Below are 7,377 nucleotides of genomic sequence, written 5' to 3' on the forward strand. Positions count from 1 at the left end.
GCATACCGATCCAACAGATTCACGGACGATGCAATCGCCATTGCACTGCCCTATCTCACCTGGTTGAGGAATACCTACGTGAGAATGCTGTTTATTGACTAGCGCTTAGCTTCCAATAGCATAGTCCCCGCCAAGCTCATCATTAAGCTCAGGGCCCTGGATCCTGGACCTCCTGACAGGCAGACCCCAATTGAGGAGGGTAGGCGACAACAACTCCGCCACGCTGACTCTCAACATGGAGGCCCCCAGGGGTGTGTGCTCAGCCCCCTACTGTACTCCCTGTACACACGACTCCAACACCATCATTACGTTTGCCGACGATACAACGCTGGTGGGCCTGATTGCCGACGCCAACGAGACAGCCTACAGGAAGGAGGTTAGAGCCCTGGCAGAGGGGTTACCAGGAAAACAGCCGCTCCCTCAACATCCCTCAAAACCAAGGAGCTGATCGTGGACTATAGGAAACAAGGGCATGTGCATGCCCCCATCTGCATAGATGGGCTATAGTGGAGAGGGTCAAAGGTTTCACGTTCCTTTTCATGCACATCATAGAGGACCTGACATGGACCAATCACACAGACACCGTGGTAAAGAAGGCGCAACAGCGGCTCTTCAAACTCAGGCGACTGAAGAAATTTGGCATGGGCCCTCAGATCCTCAAGAAGTTCTACAACTGCACCATCGAAAGCATCTTGACCGGCTGTATCACCGCCTGGTATGGCAACTGCACCCCCCTCAACCGCAAGGCTCTACAGAGGGTGGTGCGGACGGCCCTTAAGGACATTTACACCAGGCGGTGTATGAGGAAGGCCTGGATGATCGTCAAGGACTCCAGTCACCAAAGCCACGGACTGTTCACTCCGTTACCATCTGGCAAGTGGTATCGGAACATTGGAGACTATTTACACCGACTCTATACACACACAGACACACACACACTCAACACCGCTATTTATTTATTTAACTGCGTGACCAATACACTATCCACTTTATATTTGTAAATACAGTTATACTTGACATAGCACATTCATCATCTATACTGTACATCGCATTCTGTACATATCTGTTTATTACTTTTCATTCAGTGCTACCTTCTAATGATTTGATATTTTTTATTTGACTTTTTATTATTGATACTGATTATTGTACTGCAATGTTGAGGGAGCTAACACGCAAGCATTTCACTGCACCTTTTATACATGCTGTAAACTGTGTACGTGACAAATCAAATCAAAGTGATGTACTGGGCTGTACGCATGCACTACCCTCTAGCGCCTCATGGTTGGATGCCGAGCAGTGGCCATACCAGGCAGTGATGCAACCGGTCAGGACACACTCAATGGTGCAGATGTAGAACTTTTTGAGGATATGGGGACCCATGCCAAATCTTTTCAGTCTCCTTAGGGGGAAAAGCTATTGCCGTGCCCTATTCACGACTTTCTTGGTGTGTTTGGACCATCACCTCATGTTTCAGCATGATAATGCATGGCCCCATGTCGCAAGGATCTGTAAGCAATTCCTGGAAGATGAAAATGTCCCAGTTCTTCCATGGCCTGCATACTAACTAGACATGTCACTCATTGAGCATGTTTGGGATGCCCTAGATCGACTTGTACGACAGCGTGTTCTAGTTCCCACCAATATCCAGCAACTTCGCACAGTCATTGAAGAGTGGGACAACATTCCACAGGCCACAATCCACAGCCAGATCAACTCTATGCGAAGGAGATGCATGAGGCAAATGGTGGTCACATCAGATATTTACTAGTATTCTGATCCACGACCCTACCTTTTTTTGAAGGTATCTGTGACCAACCTATGCATATCTGTATTCCCAGTCATGTGAAATAAATAAGTTATGGCAGAATGAATTTACTTCAATTGACTGATTTCCTTATATGAACCGTAAATCTTTGAAATTGTAGCATGTTGCATTTATATTTTTGTTCAGTGTATTAATTTAAGGTTAGGGTTAAAGTTAGGGTTAAAATCACATTTTAAGTAGATAAATTATAGAAATAGAAGAGGCATATACCTTTGTGGCTGTCAAAAAAATGTAAGCCAATTAACATGTCACTCGCATAAACTTTGACAGCTCTACTTTGACAGCTCTACTCTGCCACTAACTGATAGTCATGAGGGTGTTACGAAACCAATAACTAGCCTGATTTTGCTGCACTCATTATGTCGAGGGGTCTTAGGCCAAGCTACATAGTCTGTAACCTTATTTGATGTGTGCATAAATGTGAGACTTAAGCGTGTGACCAGGTGTTGAATGCACCTGGTCACATTATTCATATGTTCATGGTGACAAAATAAATCTGTACAAAAACCAAACTACAAAAAGGCATGCCCAACTAAAGAGGTTAACTAACACATAGAAACAAACAAAAGTCCGGCTGATAGGTTTCCTGTCACCTCTCGCACACTGAGTCACAATCATCTTGATCGCTTGCACCTGAGGAATTATCAAGGCTTCCTGGAAGAACACAGCCCTCACCCAGTTGGTGCTGCCACCTGGAGTGTGGAAGTGTATCACTAACCTTCCTCCCATATCATAACACTGGCAACTATAATTCAAACAAAAAGCAAGGCATGCTGGGAAATATGCAGATAAGGTATAATAAATTCTCAAGTTGAATTGTATGTTCACTCAACCTAAAATTCAAAGTTGAGTGAACATACAATTAAACTTAAGAATGTACATGTTCAGATTTATGCCCAACTGTTGAGAAAACTCACTATCCTTTTGCAGCATGTTGCCTTTCAATGGTATGTTGAATCAACATATTGATTTTTTACAGTGCAGGAATATACCCTCCCTTTGCAACCCTAGTCCCACTGTACAACGCAACTAACCCCGAGCATTCTGATTACATCCCATAATCCATTTAATTCAATATGGGACTTTCAGGGGCTTACATGAGTAATCACCATGCCACTAACTTTTGAAATCCCCTGGACATAAGCAGTCAATACAAAAGGTAAGAGTGGACTATTCAGATACAAAGTGAAATCAGCTGTGACTTGAATAGTTAAAAAAATTATTGGACACTACAATTCATGAATCTGACTAATAGCAATACTGTTCTTTTTTAGATCCAGTTTTCTAAGTTATGTGATCACTATCTTCTTACATTGATCTTTTTTTGGTGACCAATTTTCTTGTTGGGTGGGGGCTACATGTACAACACAAATTCATATAACTGAAGTAATTTTTATACTCCTAAGTGCAGATTGGAATGTACAAGTTATATCAATTTGTGTGTAAACATTGCTTGAATATTGTACAATCGCCAATACGCGTACACAGCCCGGTGCGCTTGGTGAAAGCTCCTCACAGGTGTCATGCTAGAGCCAGCATTGAGCCAGGACCGGTGATGCAAGTTGCAAGCATCAGACCGCCGGTGAGGGTTCATGGCCCAGTGTATCCTGTTCCTGCTCCTCGTACTCTTCCTCCAGTGCGTCAGCCCAGTCCGGTACGTCCTGTTCCCCGCACTAGCCTTGAGGTACGTGTTACTAGTCTGGCACCTCCAAAGCCAGTCCCACGCATCAGGCCTCCAGTGCGCCTTGCCAGTCCAGTACGTCCTGTTCCTGCTCTCCGCACTAGCCTTGAGGTGCGTGTTACTAGTCTGGCGCCTCCAAAGCCAGTCCCACGCATCAGGCCTCCAGTGCGCCTGCCCAGTCCAGTACGTCCTGTTCCTGCTCTCCGCACTAGCCTTGAGGTGTGTATTACCAGTCTGGCGCCTCCAAAGCCAACCCCACGCATCAGGTCTCTAGTGCGCCTGCCCAGCCCAGTACGTCCTGTTCCTGCTCCTCGCACTAGCCCTGTGGTGCGTGTCAATAGTCTGGCGCCTCCAAAGCCAGCCCCACGCATCAGGCCTCTAGTGCGCCTGCCCTGCCCAGTACGTCCTGTTCCTGCTCCTCGCACTAGCCCTGTGGTGCGGGTTACTAGTCTGGCGCCTCCTAAGCCAGCCCCACGCATCAGGCTTACAGTGCGCAGTCCCCGTCCAGAGCTTGCGGCGACAGTTCCCCGTCCAGAGCTTCCGGCGACAGTTCCCCGTCCAGAGCTTCCGGCGACAGTCCCCCATCCTGAGCTTCCGGCGACGTCCCACAGTCCGGAACTGACAGAGACGTCCCACAGTCCGGAACCGACAGACGTCCCACAGTCCGGAACCGACAGAGGCGGCCCACAGTCCGGAACTGACAGAGGCGGCCCACAGTCCGGAACCGGCAGAGACGGCCCACAGTCCGGAACAGACAGAGACGGCCCACAGTCCGGCGCCTGCAGACGGCCCACAGTCCGGCGCCTGCAGCGACGCACCTCAGCCCGAGGTCTCCAGCGATGCACCTCAGCCCGAGGTCTTCAGCCACGCACCTCAGCCCGAGGTCTCCAGCGACGCACCTCAACCCGAGGTCTCCAGCGACGCACCTCAGCCCGAGGTCTCCAGCGACACACCTCAGCCCGAGGTCTCCAGCGACGCACCTCAGCCCGAGGTCTCCAGCGACGCACCTCAGCCCAGAGCCTTCAGCAGTGGTCTACAGCCCTGAGCCTTCAGTGGGGGTGGGCAGGTTAGAATGGGGACTAAGGCCGGAGCCAGAGCCACCTCCGTGGTTGGAGGATTGGGGAGGGGGGGTGTAGCACGGGAGCCGTCGTTGACGGTGGCCACCCTCCCTTCCCTCCCTTTAAGTTTGGAGTTATTTTTGTGGGGTTTTTCTGTTTAGATGCATTCGGGGTCTGCACCTTTTGGGGGGGGGGGGGGGGGGGTACTGTCACGTCCTGACCAGTAAAAGGGGTTATTTGTTATTGTAGTTTGGTCAGGGCATGGCAGGGGGTGTTTGGTTTGTGTGTTTCAGGGTTTTTGGTTTATGTTCTAGATGATCTATTTCTATGTGTTTATCTAGCTAGTCTATTTCTATGTTAGTTTTGTCAATGACCTCCAATTAGAGGCAGCTGGTTGTTGTTATCTCTGATTGGAGGCCATATTTAGTTGTGTGTTTTCACTTGTGTTTGTGGGTGGTTGTTTCCAGTATAGTCTGTGCACCTTATTGGACTGTTTTCATTGTTTGTTTTGTTTAAGTGTTTTTTAAGCCGTAGTGCACAAAACACTAACACAAACAATATCCCACAAACGCAGGGGGGAAAAATGGCTACCTAAATATGATCCAATTAGAGGTAACGATTACCAGCTGCCTCTAATTGGGAACCATACCAACCACCAACATAGAAATACAAACGCTAGAAACCCCCTAGTCATGCTCTGACCTATACACCAGAGAACCCAGAGGGCTTTCTATGGTTAGGGTGTGACACATCCCACAGAGCTCCATTAAATCCATTATTAAAAAATGGAAAGAATATGGCACCACAACAAACCTGCCAAGAGAGGGCCGCCCACCAAAACTCACGGACCAGGCAAGGAGGGCATATATCAGAGAGGCAACAAAGAGACCAAAGATAACCCTGAAGGAGCTGCAGACCTCCATGGCGGAGATTGGAGTATCTTGTCCATAGGACCACTTTAAGCCGTACACTCCACAGAGCTGGGCTTTACGGAAGAGTGGCCAGAAAAAAGCCATTGCTTAAAGAAAAAAATAAGCAAACACGTTTGGTGTTCACCAAAAGGCATGTGGGAGACTCTCCAAACATATGGAAAAAGGTACTCTGGTTAGATGAGACTAAAATGTAGCTTGTGGGGATGTTTTTCATCGGCAGGGACTGGGAAACAGGTAAGAATTGAAGGAATGATGGATGGCGCTAAATACAGGGAAATTCTTGAGGGAAACCTGTTTCAGTCTTCCAGAGATTTGAGACTGGGACGGAGGTTGACCCTAAGCATACTGCTAAAGCAACATTTGAGTGGTTTAAGGTGAAACATTTACATGTCTTGGAATGGCCAAGTCAAAGCCCAGACCTCAATCCAATTGAGTATCTGTGGTATGACTTAAAGATTGCTGTACACCAGTGGAACCCATCCAATTTGAAGGAGTTGGAGCAGTTTTGCCTTGAAAAATGGGCAAAAATCCCAGTGGCTAGATGTGCCAAGCTTATAGAGACATGCCCCAAGAGACTTGCAGCTGTAATTGCTGCAAAAGGTGGCTCTACAAAGTATTGACTTTGGGGGGGGGGGTGAATAGTTATGCACGCTGAAGTTTTGTTTTATTTCTTGTTTGTTTCACAATAAAACATATTTTGGTATCTTCAAAGTGGCATGTTGTTTAATTAAATCAAAAGATACAACCCCCCCAAAATACATTTTCATTCCAGGTTGTGAGGCAACAAAATAGGAAAAATGCCAAGGGGGTGAATACTTTTGCAAGCCACTGTACTTGTAAAGCTTTCTACCAAGATGGCTATGATGACTCAGATACACTGGGCACAATAACCATCTGTCACATCTTCTGTTGCCTGTGCATTTCCTTTTCATTCTTTACCTCTCTCACCCACACTTTCACTCTGCTGAAACCCTCCTTCATACTGGTCAAGTTCACCGCCAGTTTTCAGTCCGGCGCATCATCAGAGATTAAGGCACCAATCGCAAAGCCCACTACATATAATACAGTGTAGTACATTTACGTTACATTTACGCCATTTAGCAGACGCTCTTATCCCGAGCGACTTACAAATTGGTGCATTCACCTTATGATATCCAGTGGAACAACCACTTTACAATAGTACATCTATATCTTTTTTGGGGGGAGGGTTAGAAGGATTACTTAATCGTATCCCAGGTATTCCTTAAAGAGGTGGGGTTTCAGGTGTCTCCGGAAGGTGGTGATTGACTCCGCTGTCCTGGCGTCGTGAGGGAGCTTGTTCCACCATTGGGGTGCCAGAGCAGCGAACAGTTTACAGTAGACAGTTTACAGTAGACATCTAATACACCTAAAACATGTTCATCAAAGGAGCACCCGGCCGCCCTGAAACAGAGTTACAGTACCACTGATGAAAAGGAAATAATTGTTTTATTTCACCTTTATTTAACCAGGTAAGCTAGTTGAGAACGAGTTCTCATTTCCAACTGCGACCTGGCCAAGATAAAGCAAAGCAGTGCAACACAAACAACAACACAGAGTTACACATGGAATAAACAAGCGTACAGTCAGTAACACAATAGAAGGGGAAAAAAGTCTATATACAGTGTGTGCAAAAGGCAAAAAATAGGCCATAGTAGCGAAGTAGTTACAATTTAGCAAATTAACACTCGAGTGATAGATGAGCAGATGATGATGTGCAAGTAGAAATACTGGTGTGCAAAAGAGCAGAAAAGTAAATAAAAACAATATGGGGATGAGGTAGGTAGATTGGGTGGGCTATTTACAGATGGGCTATGTACAGCTGCAGCGATCGGTTAGCTGCTCAGATAGCTGATGTTTAAA

Source organism: Salmo trutta, chromosome 31, assembly GCF_901001165.1.
Source record: "Salmo trutta chromosome 31, fSalTru1.1, whole genome shotgun sequence".
Lineage (NCBI taxonomy): Eukaryota > Metazoa > Chordata > Actinopteri > Salmoniformes > Salmonidae > Salmo > Salmo trutta.